At 49.8% G+C, this 15,904-nt stretch overlaps 2 non-coding genes across 2 annotated transcripts; one reads left to right on the top strand and one right to left on the bottom strand.

The window, feature by feature from the left end:
• Window positions 1-10,609: 10,609 nt before the first annotated feature.
• On the top strand, window positions 10,610-10,681 carry TRNAR-UCU (transfer RNA arginine (anticodon UCU)). Its single transcript has one exon. It is a non-coding gene; the product is annotated as a tRNA-Arg (tRNA).
• A 1,964-nt stretch (window positions 10,682-12,645) lies between these two features.
• TRNAI-AAU (transfer RNA isoleucine (anticodon AAU)) lies at window positions 12,646-12,718 on the bottom strand. Its single transcript has one exon. It is a non-coding gene; the product is annotated as a tRNA-Ile (tRNA).
• Window positions 12,719-15,904: the final 3,186 nt, after the last annotated feature.

Below are 15,904 nucleotides of genomic sequence, written 5' to 3'. Positions count from 1 at the left end.
GTGGTCCGTAAAAAGAATGGGAAAATCCGGATGTGTATTGACTACCGCACCCTAAACCGCCGTACTGTGGTTGACCAGTACACAATGCCCCGAGTCCAAGATGCCTTAGACTGTTTGCTGGGAAGCCAGTGGTTCTCTGTGTTGGATCTTCGGAGTGGATACTACCAGATCCCTCTGGGTGAAGCAGATAAGGAGAAGACAGCCTTCATCTGCCCATTAGGGTTTTATCAGTTTGAACGCATGCCCCAAGGGATCTCTGGAGCACCTGCCACATTTCAACGTCTTATGGAGAAAGTTGTGGGAGACATGAATTTACTGCAAGTGTTAGTTTATTTGGATGACCTGATAGTGTTTGGAAGAACCTTGGAGGAGCATGAAGAAAGACTTCTTAAAGTGCTTGATAGGTTAGAGGATTATGGTTTGAAGCTTTCAATTGACAAATGCCAGTTCTGCAGGAGCTCAGTGAAGTATGTGGGTCACATCGTGTCCCAAGAGGGTGTGAGTACTGATCCCGATAAAATAGAAGCCCTCACTACATGGCCATGTCCAAGTAACTACAGAGAACTCAAGACCTTTCTTGGGTTTAGTGGCTACTATCGCAGATTTGTGAAAAACTATGCTACGATTGTAAAACCTCTGAATGATCTTACCAGGGGATACCAGTCCAGCAGGAACAAATCTAAGACCAAGAATAAGGGAAGGTCCCCAAAGCCTCCTGGGCAGAGACACTATGGCCCCTTCGAACCATTTGGGCCACGGTGGGATGAGAGATGTGAAAGGGCTTTTCGAGAAATCATTACTTGCCTAACTCATGCTCCAGTCCTAGTCTTTGCTGACCCAAGCAAGCCATTTATCCTGCATACTGATGCCAGTTTGGAGGGTCTGGGAGCAGTACTGTACCAGGAAGTGGAAGGAAGACGTAAACCTGTAGCCTTTGCCAGCCGAGGACTGTCTGATAGTGAAACTCGCTATCCCACCCACAAGCTGGAGTTCTTGGCCTTGAAATGGGCCATCACTGAGAAATTTCGAGACTACTTATATGGTGCTCAGTTCCAGGTGTGGACAGACAACAACCCACTGACCTAGGTGTTAACAAGTGCTAAGCTGGATGCTACAGGGCAAAGATGGGTGGCCGCTTTGGCTAGCTATGACTTCAGCATTCAATACCGATCAGGGAGAAGCAATGTAGATGCAGATGCATTGTCCAGGCGTCCACAGGCACCAGGAGTTGCTGTGATACCCACAGATGGAGTGAGGGCTATTTGCAGTGTGAGTCGCCGGGAGCCAGAGTCCCATGAGAGTCTTCATGGATGTGCTGCAGAAGCTTTGGGCCTGCCCCCTGAATGTGTGCCTTCTGCTTCAGTGAACTATATTGCGTTGGACCAATCTCCTTTGCCCATGCTCAATGCGGCTGACTGGCAGGAAGCCCAGCTGCAAGATATTGGCATTCGTGATACACTACTTGCCAAAAGGGAGGGGCGAAGCCCAGCTGTGGTTGTCCCACCTAACCCGGAGGGTAAACTACTATTGAGAGAATGGACCAAACTAAAACTGATTCAGGGAGTGCTACATCGAGTGACCACAGACCCTTTACAAAAGCAACGAGCACAGCTAGTGCTGCCAAAAGAGTACAGAGCCCTGGCCATGAGGGCCCTGCATGATGACTTTGGACATTTAGGGATGGAGAGGACCCTGGAACTTCTTCGTAGTAGATTCTATTGGCCCCAGATGGCTGAAGATGTTCGTAGGAAATGTGAGACTTGCGCTCGATGTGTTCAAAGGAAAACTCTGCCCACGAGGGCTGCATATCTCAAGAACATCACCAGCATCAAACCTTTGGAACTGGTATGCATCGATTTCTTGTCTTTAGAAGTAGACAAGAGGAATATTGGGAACATTCTAGTAGTGACTGACCATTATACACGATATGCGCAGGCATATCCCACGCGTGATCAGAGGGCCACCACTGTTGCTCGAGTACTGTGGGAGAAATATTTCTCAGTTTATGGATTTCCAGCCCGGATACACTCGGATCAGGGGCGGGACTTTGAGAGTCATCTTCTGAAGGAGGTGCTGAGGATAGCGGGAATTAAGAAGTCTAGAACAACGCCTTATCACCCGCAAGGTGATCCTCAGCCAGAGAGGTTCAACCGAACCCTATTAGATATGTTGGGGACTTTGCGACCCGAGCAGAAAGCAACCTGGAGCCAACATGTTGCATATCTGGTGCACGCCTACAATGCCACAAAGAATGATGCTACAGGAGTCACCCCATATCTCTTAATGTTTGGACGAGAACCAAGATTACCCATAGACCTGTGCTTTGGTGTATCAGAGGATGGAGATAGCTATGAAACTCATCAGCAATATGTATCCCGACTGAGAGAAAAGCTGCGGGATGCTTATCACTTAGCTACATCTGCGGCTCGGAAGAACGCCGACCGCAACAAACATCGATATGATGCTAGGGTACGTCTGCAAGAACTCCAGCCGGGGGACAGAGTTCTGCTGCGAAATTTGGGTATTGCTGGCAAACACAAGATAGCCGACAGATGGAAGGCAATACCTTACTTGATGATGGAAAAGCTAGGAGACCTGCCGGTCTACAAGATCAAACCTGAAGAGGGTCCAGGGCAGACAAAGACAGTGCATAGAAACCTTTTGCTCCCTGTGGGGGAATTGGTAGGCACCCCGTATGAGATGGGCCACAACAGGGCAACTGGGCAGAACGAAGGTGCTGGACCAAAGCCGCCCTCCAACGTGGACAGCCAGCCCCCTGCAGCTAACCTACCCCCATGCAGCACATTTGAGAGTGAGTCTGAGGAGGAAGACACAACCATGGTGTATCCTGGGATGGAGACAAGATTTCAGTCTCGATCGGCTGAATCAAAAGAGAGCTCCTCTTCTTCCACCCTAAACCCCATGGCAGAAGTATTTAGGCCCATTCCTGACACCCCTGAGCCACTGATGGGACCCCCATGTGATGACACACCCAGGTTATTGGACAGTGGAGACATACAGGTGGAGGATGTCCTGGGCACCTTGGACCCTCCACTGTTAGAACTAGAAATGCAGGGGCCTATGCCAGTAGCCGAGGGACCCTCAAAGGAAACCTCTCCATCCATCGTTCAAGAGGCTGTCCCGCCCACCACGGCAACAGAGATTCTCAATAGACGAGACAGGGTAATAAGACCAGTAAAACGGTTGACTTATGATGCACCTGGGGTAACTAGTGAGGAACCAACATGTTTAGCACACAGGCTTGTGGAAGCTAAAGTGGACTGTCTGAGGCCCTTTGGAGGGAACCAGTGAGTTGTTATAATAGGGAGTGTGATTTGTCGGGACGACAAATTTTCGGCTGGGGGGAGGATGTAAGCAGAGTCAGGATGAGCTCTACCCTGACATCTGGTGGTGAATTATGGCGAGTGTGGAAAAGAACTCCAGGGGCTGATCTTGTTTGCATAGGCACACCCACTCGCCTGGCATGAAACCACAGCAACTCAAAGTGGTTACTTTGGCTGGTGTGGGATCCCCAGTTTCTCTGTTATTGGGGCAGGAAGAATAAAGTTTTGTTACCCTGATTCTGTGAATCAAGGCCAGTGGAACTGTTGTATGACAGAAGGACTGAGTGAGTCATTCACCATTACCTAAGTAGCATTTGCTTGTCAAGGGGCATGGGTTACAAAACCCAGTGAATTGAGAGAGGATGGGGACAGGTATTTGTACCTGATGGTATGGTCCCCGCCCTGAGGGGGGGTTGAAACACCAATTGCACTACCTCCTCTCTCCACTGTTGAATGTCAGAGCTAACTTTGATTCCCTTAGGAGTCTAGTTACAGACTGCTGAGCTGAGTTCACTTTGGGCCAATAGTGCACCAGCACTGGGGCTCCCCTACTACTAGCTGAAATCACTAAGAGCTGAAATCACAAAAGAGCTAAAGCTATTTAAGAGCTGAGATCACTGAGGCTGTGTTAACTAGTGGGGGAGCCTGAAGCTATATTGCTAAGTTAGCTTAGCGGGGGGTGAGCGGCGCGGCTGGAGGAGCAGCTAGCAGAGCAGAGCCTTGTGGGAGCGGCCCAAGGGATGGCTGGAGCGGAGCGGAGCGGCTCACAGGTCGGTGAGCGGAGCGGAGCAGCTGCCAGAGCAGTTCGTGGGACGGCAGGAGTTCGTGGTGAAGGCTGCAGTGGAACCCAACGGAGAAGCAGCCGGTTGGCCTCGGATCACGTAAGGTGCCCCTTAACACCCTGCTCACCCCCCCCCTTTGAACTCTGGGGCTGCACTGATCATGGACAGAGACTTTGGGGGGGGTTGTCGGACTTTGGGGACTTTTGTGATTCTTGGGTTGCTGGACCCAAGAGACTTTGGGATTGGTGGACTTTTGGGACTTTGGTGATTCTTGGGTCGCTGGTTTCAAGAACCAACGGGAGAGGACATGGCCCAATTTGCTGGGGTGGGTCTTCGCTCATGGTTTGGTCGAAGAACTCTAGTTGTGGTGTTTTTCCAATTTAGTGCTGATGTTGTTTACCTCATGTTATTAAACATTTTCTGTTACACTCAGACTCCATGCTTGCGAGAGGGGAAGTATTGCCTCTTAGAGGTGCCCAGGGGGTGGTATGTAATTGTCCCAGGTCACTGGGTGGGGGCTCGAGCCGGTTTTGCATTGTGTTATTGAAACGGAACCCCTAGATACAGAACCCGGCCCTTGTTGCTGCCAACTTAGATGGGCAGAAGGGTTACATTTAATTAACAATTAATTTTAAAAAAGAATAAGGAAAAATGGGAAAGGTTAAAGGAAAACACATCACCCTGCTCTGTGGCAGGGAACATCACAAACAGTGTCTCTGGAACGTCAGGGCAGTTCAGTCTGTTCCTTGTAGGTCCCAGGCCTGCTTCTCAGGCCCTGTCTGTGCTGCAGGGACACTGTGGGTTGGACACTTGCTCTGGTGGTGGCCACACGCTCTCAGGCTCTAGGTGGCAGGACCCTTTTTCCCAGTGTCGCCCCCACCCGGTCGGGGTTATGATCCCCCTGCAAGTCTGGCCTGCAAGGCCTCTTGGCTGAGGCGTCTCCCTGTGCTGGGCCCACTGCCCAGGGTCTCCCTCACTCTCCCCAGCTGCTCACCGCACTCGGACTGCACACGGCTCCGGACTGCCCCAGCCCCAGCTCCGGACTGCTCCAGCCCTGGCTCCAGCTCCACTCTGCCTCAGCACGGCTGCTGCTGCTGCTCTGCCTTCAGCTCCCTGGGCTGCTTCTCTAGCCTCTCTGGCTCTGCTTGCTGCAGCTCTGCCCCCAGGACAGCTCTGCTCTGCAGGCTGCTTCTGTGACTCTGCTCCCAGCACTGACCTGCTTCCTGGCTGCTTGTCTGGCCCCTCTGGCTCTGGTTGCTACAGCTCTGCTCCCAGGGCAGCTCCGCTCTCTCTGGGCTATGCTCTGGCTTTGGGGCTGCAGCTCTGCTCCCCAGCTCAGCTTGGGCCCCTGCTCTCTCCTTAGCTCGGCCCCACTCTGTCTGACTCAGGCCATTCCAGTTCACACGGAGGACGAGACCCCCTCTGGCCTCCTGACTCTCTGATTAGCCTGCCCGCCCTGTCAATCAGGCTGATCTGGAGCATTGGCCTCTCCCCATTGTTCCTGGGGACTGTCAGTCTCAGGCTCCTGATTTGCCATCGACCCCTCCCCTTTTAGTGCTGGGAGCTAGCCAAGCAAAACACCCCCACTGAATGTTAGTAAGGGGGCAACAGTCCCCTTACATATGTTCCATTCCATATGCATCCGAAGAAGTGGGCTGTAGTCCACGAAAGCTTATGCTCTAATAAATTTGTTAGTCTCTAAGGTGCCACAAGTACTCCTGTTCTACTATAAGTGACTGTGAGTGTAATTTAAACCATAAAAAAAATCACACTGGGCTAGACCAAAGGTCCATCTAGCTGTGAATCTTGACAGTAGCCAATATCAGGTGCCGTAAAAGGCTGCTTAAGAAGGCACCATTGGGAGTTGAACCCAGGATCTCCTGTTTACAAGGCAGGTGCTTTAGCTAGCTAAGCCATGGTGCCTACCTTAGCCTAATGTATTGTAACTACCCACACCTGACTCCCTGCCAACCACCTCCTCTCTGTTAAAAGTTTTGGTATTATGCACAGAAACTTTCTTCCCTCAGGAGAGACCTGGGAACCAGGGCTGCCAGCCAGCCAATCACCTTTAAGAGGAGGCGTTCCTCTCCCTGTCAAAAAATGATCTCCCTTCTTCAGTTCAGTGACAGCCTGAAATGTTACTTCTCCCGGCAGAGGTGGAGGATTGAAAGCAGATACATCAAACCCCTGTATAGCTGGGAGGAATGAACACAAACACTCCCTTGTATCTGAAGAGATGTTTAGTTTTACCCTTGGTAAACTACAAGACTAAAGGGAAAGATGGTGGTCCCAGATATAAAGATTGAAACCTGAAACACTCATCATAGTTATGCCCATAGTGACTGCTAAATCTTTCTATAGTCTTCTTATTATCATCAGTGTATTATTTTCTCTGGAGTCTAGACATTGACTATACCTTGACCAAGAAATGTGGATCTTGATAAAATAATTGACTAGCCCTGGTTAAGGTAATGGACTTGACACCCACTTGGGTGTCTCCACGCAGCTTCAAGTACTAACAACAGTGGCTGACTTTTCGCCATAGCTTTTAATCAGGGCAATACATTGATACGAACTCCTGTAAAATCATTTCTCACACCGAGACCTTCATCCACATTCATTAGGGCACTGGGCCACCATGTGGACGTTTCATTTCCCTCCTCAATTTCACACAGAGACACAATTTCCTTTGCACAGATCCATGAACAGCAAAACCTCCCTGTGTCTCTTGTCTGAGCCAGGGCATTCAATTCTATTGACTCCTTCTCTCCTGCAATGGCAATGGTCAGACAGAGGGGACGTGGCCACCTTCACCTCTGACAGTGAGATATTGGCTCGGCTCTTTCTTTATGCTGCTGTTATAATCCATGAAACATCAAGGATTGAATGCAAGGCTGAGTTCACGCACCAACTCCCGGAAAAAATTTTGAATTGTCAAAGGTGGGGAGTGAACAACAATGTATAGCAATGTCGTTAACCACAAACACACACTAATCATGCTCCAGCCAGAAGAGAAATGGGCAGGAATTTTTGCTGTTCAGCCATGGACACACTTGCACTAATGCACAGCTGTGAGTGTTCTGGGAGAGCTGGTCTGAGCAAACAATTTGAAGTGACAATTCTGTGAGAACAGAATCATTGTGTAGTGAAGAAATTGGCCATCAAGTAGTTGTGGCTGAGTGGTTAAGGCCCTAGACCAGATATCTATTGGGGTCTCCCCACACAGGTTTGAATTCTGCCAATTATGGAAATGTTAGTGTATTGTCATTGCTGTTGTCTTAGTGCCTGAGCATCCAAAATGCCAAACTGAAGCCAGATCTGGTCTCACTCTCAGGCTGGCTACACTTAAAATGCTGTTGTGACACTGCTATAGGACTTAAGAGTGGACAGTTGCTACAATAAGTGGAGGAGTTTTCCATCCCTCTAATAGCTACATTGACAGAACAATCTTTCCTTTCATTTAGCACTATCTAACCAGGGCTTAGGTCAGCTTAACTATACTGGTTTGGGGTGTGTGGATTTTTCACACCCTGAAAGATGTACTTCTTAGAGGGTTTATCCCTTCACCCTCCCATTCTCTGGTCCTTCTCGCATGAACAGAGAGCAGCAATACCCAAAGTTCAAAGGTGCAAACAATTCAATGTTTATTGGGGCAAACTTCCAGCAAGCAATGATTCCAGTTTCCTTCATCAGTATCCCCCTTCCCAGCTCTGACACCACAGAGCCTTGCCTGTGTCCCTGTTCCCATTCCTCCCCCCTTAGTGAAACATGATTCCAATTCCCCCACCCCCATTCCCTGTTCCCATTCCCCCCTTACTTCCTGATTGACTGCAGACTATATAGTAAAACTGAGTTCTGCTTAGTTATACCTTAACCAATCATTTTACTGAAATTTAACTAACCAATCGTAAACCCACTGTAACATAACATCCATTTACACCATTTTACACACCCCTCCATTGATTCCCAGTGAGCTCCTCCCCTTGTCATTATTTCCATAGGGCTTGTGGGGCCCACCTTAGTTGCTGTTCTATTTCCAGGCACCATGGTAGCTATTACACAGGTGCTGGCTTCCTAGTTGAGCATTTTGCATTCCCATACACATCTCCCCTGCCCCCGGTCAGCCTTTTGAAGCCATCCCCCACCCACATCTTGCTAGCAACAAGACAAACACCACAGACAAACAACACAAAACATAGATCCATGGTGTTCTCGGTTATTCGTCCGCTGGTGCCAGCATGCTTGTAGAGTGTCTGAAAAACAAAAGAAACGATTTCCACCCCCTGGTAGGGACAGATTATTGCTTATTATTAATACCAATTTCTTTTACAAATGTCCTTGCTAATTGCAGGAAAAACAGAAGAATTACTTCCAGGCTGTAATCAGGCTAGTGAATTACCCCACTCACTGAACCCCAGACCATTCACCCAGGCCGGCAGCAGGCTGAGCGGAGCTGGCTGGGACCCCAGCAGGCTGAGCGGGGCTGGTGGCTAGGACCCTGGCTGGCAGGAGCCAGCCCGCTACTGGCCCTGCTCAGCCCGCTGCCAGCTGAGTAAATAGAACCCCAGGTCGGCAGCAGGCTCAGCGGCAGCCGGGACCCGCAGCCTGCCATTAAAAAAAAAATCAGCTTGCGTGCCACCTTTGGGTGCCACCTTAGGTTGAGGACCCCTGTTCTAGTGTATACTGTACTTTACGGTAATTTTCACTATATGCGATTTTCCTCTTATGTGGTGACTTTAGAACCTAACCCTTGTGTAAGATGTGATTCCACTGTAGTGTAAAAAAAAATTTGGGGCACCTCTTTTTGGCACCCCCAAATCTTGGTGCCCTAGGCGGTCACCTAGTTCACCTAGTGGTTACACCAGCACTGACAGTATCCCCAGCCCAGGTGATGTGACAGCCAGTGGTGGATTTAGAGTTAGTGGGGCCCCCCAGCCCTGTGCTCAGCTTCATTTTTGGGTCTCTTTCTTGGGACCCAGTCAAGAAAAAGAACATTCTCTCTTATCTCCCCCTGCCCCCGTTTTTCATTCTTTTTTCCCTTCATCTTCCTCCTATAAGTAATAGCATGTAAATGAAAATAAAGTGAGGTACCTTGATTGTTCTTGTAGTCTAACTTATTTTTCCACAGACCACTTGAAAAATCACAGACGGTCTTGACGAACTTAATGATCTTTCCAAATATTGTAAAAAAATGTTTGGGTATGGGGTCTGGCCAAGAGCTAGGGTGAGGGAGGGGGCTCAGGATTGGGGCAGGAGGTTGGGGTGTGGAGCGCTTACCTGGGGCAGCTCCTGTTTGGTTCTCAGGATGGGGGTGGGGATGCAGAAGTCAGGGCAGGGGGCTGGGTGTGTTTGAGGGGGTACAGGTTTCAGGGCAGGGGCTGGAGGGCATGAGGGGGGATGCAGGAGTCAGGGCTGGGGAGGTGTGGGGGGTGCAGAGGTCAGGGCTGGGGGCTGGGGAGGTGTGAGGGGGTGAGGAGGGTGCAGGGGGCTGGGGAGGTGTGAGGGGGATTCAGGAGTCAGGGTAGGGGGCTGGGAGATGTGGAGGTGCAGGTGTCAGGGCTGGGGAGGTGTGGGGGGTGCAGAGGTCAGGGCTGGGGAGGTGTGAGGGGGGTGCAGGGAGCTGGGGAGGTGTGAGGGGGATTCAGGAGTCAGGGTAGGGGGCTGGGAGGTGTGGGGGTGCAGGGGTTAGGGAAGGGGGTTGGGGGTGTGTGAGATGGTGCTGAGGAGGTGTGAGGGGAGTGCAGGGTCAGGGCAGGGGGCTCAGGGTGTGTGAGGGGGATGCAGGAGTCAGGGCAGGGGGCTGGATGTGTGTTAGGCAGTGCAGGGGGCTGGGTGTGGGGGCTGTAGGAGTCAGGGCAGGGGGCTGGGGGTATGTGAGGCAGTGCAAGGGGCTGCGGGGTGGGTTGGGGTCGTGAGGGTGCTCACGCAAGGGGCTGGAGGGGGTATGCCCCAATTCCAGCGGCTTCCCCAAGGCCTCACCCCGCCTCTTTTCCTCTTCCTCTCTGGAGCGTCATGCTGAGTCTCCGTGCTATCTGCTCCTGCCGGCAAGGCTGATCCAGCTGACCGGCGGGGGGATGGGGGGAAAGGGAACGTAGCATGCTGGGGAAAGAGGCGATGGAGAGGCATCACCGCGCCTCTTCTTCTCTTCCTCCTCCTCCCCGGAGCGGCGTTCTGCGGCTGTCCCCTCCTGCAGGCAAGGCTGATCCAGCAGGGAGGTGGGGGAGGGAAGGTAGAACGCTGGGGAAAGGGGCGGGGCAGGAGCCAGGCTGCAGGCAGAGGCTGCCACACAGCCCCAGCAGTGGCAGCGTCAAGCTTCTCTGACCCCACAGGAGAGAGTGGGGGACAGAGAAGAGCACGCCGGGGCCCCTTTCGACCATGGGCCAGGCGCCATAGCACCAGTGGCACCATTGTAAATCTGGTATTGAGTAGGCGTGAGTCATTTGACAAGCATAAGTGGCACATAGGAGAAACATTTTTCCTGATGCACTGGTGGTATAGTGGTGAGCAGAACTGCTTTCTAAGCAGTTGACCTGGGTTTGATTCCCAGCCAATGCAGTAATGTGACATTTTCTCTGCTGGGAATTGCTTTAATTTCAGTCACATTGTATCAGTTTATCAATGGAATGAGAGAATGTTCTAAATCCCAGCAGGACATTAAACACCCAGTGGAAGAAGAAAGGGGAAGGACTATACAGTGAGCCGTTGGAGTCATCCTGGTATTACAAAGTTTGGTTTATATTTAAAAAAAATTCCTTTACTTCCCTCTCCCTTTTAGAGTCAGGACCTTTAAGGTCAGAAGGGACCAGTGTGATCATCTAGCCTGACCTGCTGCATCTTGCAAGCCAAAAGACCCCACCCACTCCTGTAATAGACCCGGGAGGGGAGTCAGTTCTGTGCACTGCCCCTACCCCAGGCAATGCATGGAGGCCCTCTGCTCCCCTCCCCCAATGGGTGTGCAGAGATGTGCCATCAGCACTAAGGTGGCTCCCTGCCCACTCTACCTCCATCCCTCTGTGCTGCTCCCAGAAGTGGCTGGCATGTCACGGAATCCCCTGAGGTGGGGGGAGTGTCTCATGTGCTGCCTCTGCCCCGACTACCAACTCTGCAGCTCCCATTGGCCAGGAACTGCAGCCAATGGGAGCTCTGGGGGCACTGCCTGCCGGCAGCGGCCCACGGAGACCCCCTGACCATGCCCACCTAGGAGCTGCTGCTGAAGGGTTGTGTGTACCGGTCACTTTGAGAGCTGCAGTGACCAGGGTGAGCGCCACCCCTCCTGCACCCCAACCCCCTCCCCCAGCACAGAGCCTGCACCACACACCCAAATTTCCTCCCATAGCTTTGCTTGTCTTCCTTTCACCCAGAACCATCCTTCTCCTCCTGGGCTGCAAGTTGCCATCCCTGGGAAGCCAAGAGGCAGGCACAGCATCTACCTCCCAGCAGCCAACCGCACCTCCCCAGGCTTTGCAGAACAAATGGTGGCACTCTACTAACCCCACTTAGCCACGCTGAGGTGCTTAGCTTCTGCCCTGCCTTCCTCAGCATGACTTTCCTCTTTTGTCCCATTCCTGCCTCACTTTCTCTTTTGGCAAGTCACGCAAAGGAGGCCAGCAGGAAGAGCCGGCATCCATAGGCCAAACTTCCAGAGCAGAGGAGGCCAAGCCACAAGGCTCCAAAAGTTGACTGGCCAAGATCCTCTAGCTTTCCCCTGCTGATGCCAAGGCTTTGTCTCAGCTCATTTCACCACCCTCTGTGATGCAGGGGCTGGGGTTATTGCAGGTGTTTCCCAAAATTGGGCCAGCTAGTAAGATTAGGGAGGACTAATGACCCACCAGAGATTGGCAGAAAGCAACACGTTTATGATATTGATAGCTAAGCTCAAAAGAAGGGGGAGGTCACACTCACACTCGCATACTCACGCTCCCAGGACAGGCACAGCACTGGAGATATCAGGATTCTTCAAGGTAACTGTCCCACAGTGCAGTGATGGATGGTGTGATGAAGGTAAGTCTTCCTGAGGCATGATGAAATGCAGTGCAGTGAACCACTGACCAGACAGTCCGGGTGAAGGGCATTCACTGGAGGTACAAGCTTGTGAGTGCACCCCTGAGCTCATGACCCCTTCCCCTTTTAAGGACCTGCACCTCTTGGCCTGCGACTAGAGATTACTTGGCTGCATCTGGTTGGTCACACTCTACCTTGGGCAGCGTCCATGCTCCGGGTGCGTGAGTGTTGCCTAATTAGAGTCCCAGACCCTTTGTCTACCTGGGAGCAATTCTGATCTTCCATCTCTTCAACCAGCCCATTCATCCCACAAGCATTCCAGGAGGGATGGGGAGGGGAAAAGCCACTTCACAGGTATTCAGAGAGGGAGGGGAGACAAAAGCAGGAGGTGGGGGAAGTATAACAGACCTTTTGAGCATACACGTTATACATCGCATAGCCATACAGAGCATAGAGATCACTGCTGCTCCTACAACAGCAGGGACAGGCCTGTAGGAGCTGGGAAAAATAATCCACCATGTTTCTGTCTGGTTTCAAACCAGGGACCTTTTGCATATTAGGCAAACGTGATAACCACTACACTACAGAAACCCTGTCACAGTGTTCTGCCCTGCCCTTCATAAGAACATAAGAATGGCCCTACTGGGTCAGACCAAAGGTCCATCCAGCCCAGTATCCTATCTGTCAACAGTGGCCAATGCCAGGTGCCCCAGAGGGAGTGAACCTAACAGGTAATGACCAAGTGATCTCTCTCCTGCCAGCCATCTTCACCCTCTGACAAACAGAGGCTAGGGATACCATTCCTTACCTATCCTGGCTAATAGCCATTAATGGACTTAACCTCCAATAATTTATCTGCAAAAAGAACAAGGAGTACTTGTGGAACCTTAGAAACTAACAAATTAATTTCAGCATAAGCTTTCGTGGGCTAAAACCCACTTCGTCAGATGCATGCAGTGGAAAATACAGTAGGAAGTTATATATATATATATATATATATATATATATATATATATATATATATATATATATATATATATATACACAGAGAACATGGAAAAATGGGTGTTGCCATACACACTATAACAGGGGTTCTCAAACTATAACAAGAGCAATCAGTTAAGGTGGGCTATTATCAGGAGGAAAAAAAACCTTTTGTAGTGATAATCAGGATGGCCCATTTCCAACAGTTGACAAGAAGGTGTGAGTAACAGTAGGGGGAAAATAAACATGGGGAAATAGTTCTACTTTGTGTAATGACCCATCCACTCCCAGTCTTTACTCAGGACTAATTTAATGGTGTCCAGTTTGCAAATTAATTCCAATTCAGCAGTCTCTCGTTGGAGTCTGTTTTTGAAGTTTTTGTTGTTGTAATATTGTAACTCTTAGGTCTGTAATCGAGTGACATGGCAGATTGAAGTGTTCTCTGGTTTTTGAATGTTATAATTCTTGACATCTGATTTGTGTCCATTTATTCTTTTACACAGAGACTGTCCGGTTTGGCCAATGTACATGGCAGAGGAGCATTGCTGGCACATGATGGCATATATCACATTGGTAGATGTGCAGGTGAACGAGCCTCTGATAGTGTAGCTCATGTGATTAGGTCCTATGATGGCATCCCCTGAATAGCTATGTGGACAGAGTTGGCAACGGGCTTTGTTGCAAGGATAGGTTCCTGGGTTAGTGTTTTTGTTATGTGGTGTGTGGTTACTGGTAAGTATTTGCTTCAGATTGGGGGGCTGTCTGTAAGCAAGGACTGGCCTGCCTCCCAAGATCTGTGAGAGTGAGGGATCATCCTTCAGGATAGGTTGTAGATCCTTGATGATGCGCTGGAGAGGTTTTAGTTGGGGGCTTAAGGTGAGGGCTAGTGGCGTTCTGTTACTTTCTTTTGGGGGCCTGTCCTCTGGTAGGTGACTTCAGGGTACTCTTTTGGCTCTGTCAATCTGTTTCTTCACTTCAGCAGGTGGGTATTGTAGTTGTAGGAATGCTTGATAGAGATCTTGTAGGTGTTTGTCCTTGTCTGAGGGGTTGAAGCAAATGTGGTTGGTCTTAGAGCTTCGCTGTAGAGAATGGATCATGTGGTGTGGTCTTGGTGAAAGCTGGAGGCATGTAGGTAAGTATAGCGATCAGTAGATTTCCAGTATAGGGTGGTGTTTATGTGACCCTCGCTTATTAGCACTGTTGTGTCCAGGAAGTGGATCTCTTGTGTGGACTGGTCCATGCTGAGGTTGATGATGGGATGGAAATTGTTGAAATCATGGTGGAATTCCTCAAGAGCTTCTTTTCCATGGGTCCAGATGATGAAGATGGCATCAGTGTAGCGCAAGAAGAGATGGTGCGTTAGGGGACGAGAGCCGAGGAAGCATTGTTCTAAGTCAGCTATAAAAATGTTGGCAAACTGTGGGGCCATATGAGTACCCATAGCTGTGCCAGTGAAGGTATACATTGTCCCCAAATCTGAAATAGTTGCAGGTGAGGACAAAGTCACACACTTCAGCCACCAGGTTTGCCATGACATTATCGGGGATATTGTTCCTCATGGCTTGTAGTCCATCTTTGTGTGGAATGTTGATGTAGAGGGCTTCTACCTCCATAGTGGCCAGGATGGTGTTTTCTGGAAGATCACCAATGGGTTTTAGTTCCCTCAGGAAGTCAGTGGTGTCTCGAAGATAGCTAGGAGTGCTGGTAGTTTAGGGCCTGAGGAGGAAGTTTACACAGCCAGACAATCCTGCTGTCAGGGTGCCAATGCCTGAGATAATGGGGCATTCAGGATTTCCAGGTTTATGGCTCTTGGGTAGCAGATAGAATATGCCTGGTCAGGGTTCTAGGGGAGTGTCTGTGCAGATTTCTTCTTGTGCTTTTTCAGGGAGTTTCTTGAGCAGATGGTGTAGTTTCTTTTGGTAACCCTAAGTGGGATCAGAGGGTAATGGCTTGTAGAATGTGATGTTAGAGAGCTGCCTAGCAGCCTCTCATTCATATTCCGACCTATTAATGATGATGACAGCAACTCCTTTGTCAGCCTTTTTTATTGTGATGTCAGCATTGTTTCTCAAATAAATTTGTTAGTCTCTAAGGTGCCACAAATACTCCTCATTCTTTTTGCTGATACATATTAACACAGATACCACTCTGAAACCTATTAATTTATCTAGTTCTCTTTTAAACCCTGTTATAGTCCTAGCCTTCACAACCTCCTCAGGCAAGGAGTTTGATATGTTGAATGTGTGCTGTGTGAAGAGCACTTTTATTTGTTTTAAACCTGCTGCCCATTAATTTCATTTGGTGGCCCCTAGTTCTTATATTATGGGAACAAGTAAATAACTTTTCCTTATTCACTTTCTCCACACCACTCATGATTTTATAGACCTTTATCATATCCCCCCTTAGTCTCCTCTTTTCCAAGCTGAAAAGACCTATTCTCTTTAATCTCTCCTCATATGGGACCCGTTGCAAACCTTAATCATTTTAGTTGCCCTTCTCTGAACCAGTATATCTTTACAGTCTGCATTGGTCTTAACTATCTTGAGCAGTTTAGTATCATCTGCAAACTTTGCCACCTCACTGTTTACCCCTTTCTCCAGATCATTTATGAATAAGTTGAATAGGAGTGGTCCTAGGACTGACCATTGCGGAACACCACTAGTTACCCCTTTCCATTTTGAGCACATCGATGGGCAAACCTGGAGAAAGTGGTGGCAGCCCTTCGATAGGTCAGCTGGTAGAGCAAAGGACTGGAGCCGGCACTCAGGAAGTCATCCTTACGTCGCCCTTCTG

Source organism: Chrysemys picta, chromosome 16, assembly GCF_011386835.1.
Source record: "Chrysemys picta bellii isolate R12L10 chromosome 16, ASM1138683v2, whole genome shotgun sequence".
In the NCBI taxonomy this organism is placed as follows: Eukaryota; Metazoa; Chordata; order Testudines; family Emydidae; genus Chrysemys; species Chrysemys picta.
The sequence above is the reverse complement of the archived record's forward strand: the minus strand, read 5'-3'. Positions and strand labels throughout refer to the sequence as shown.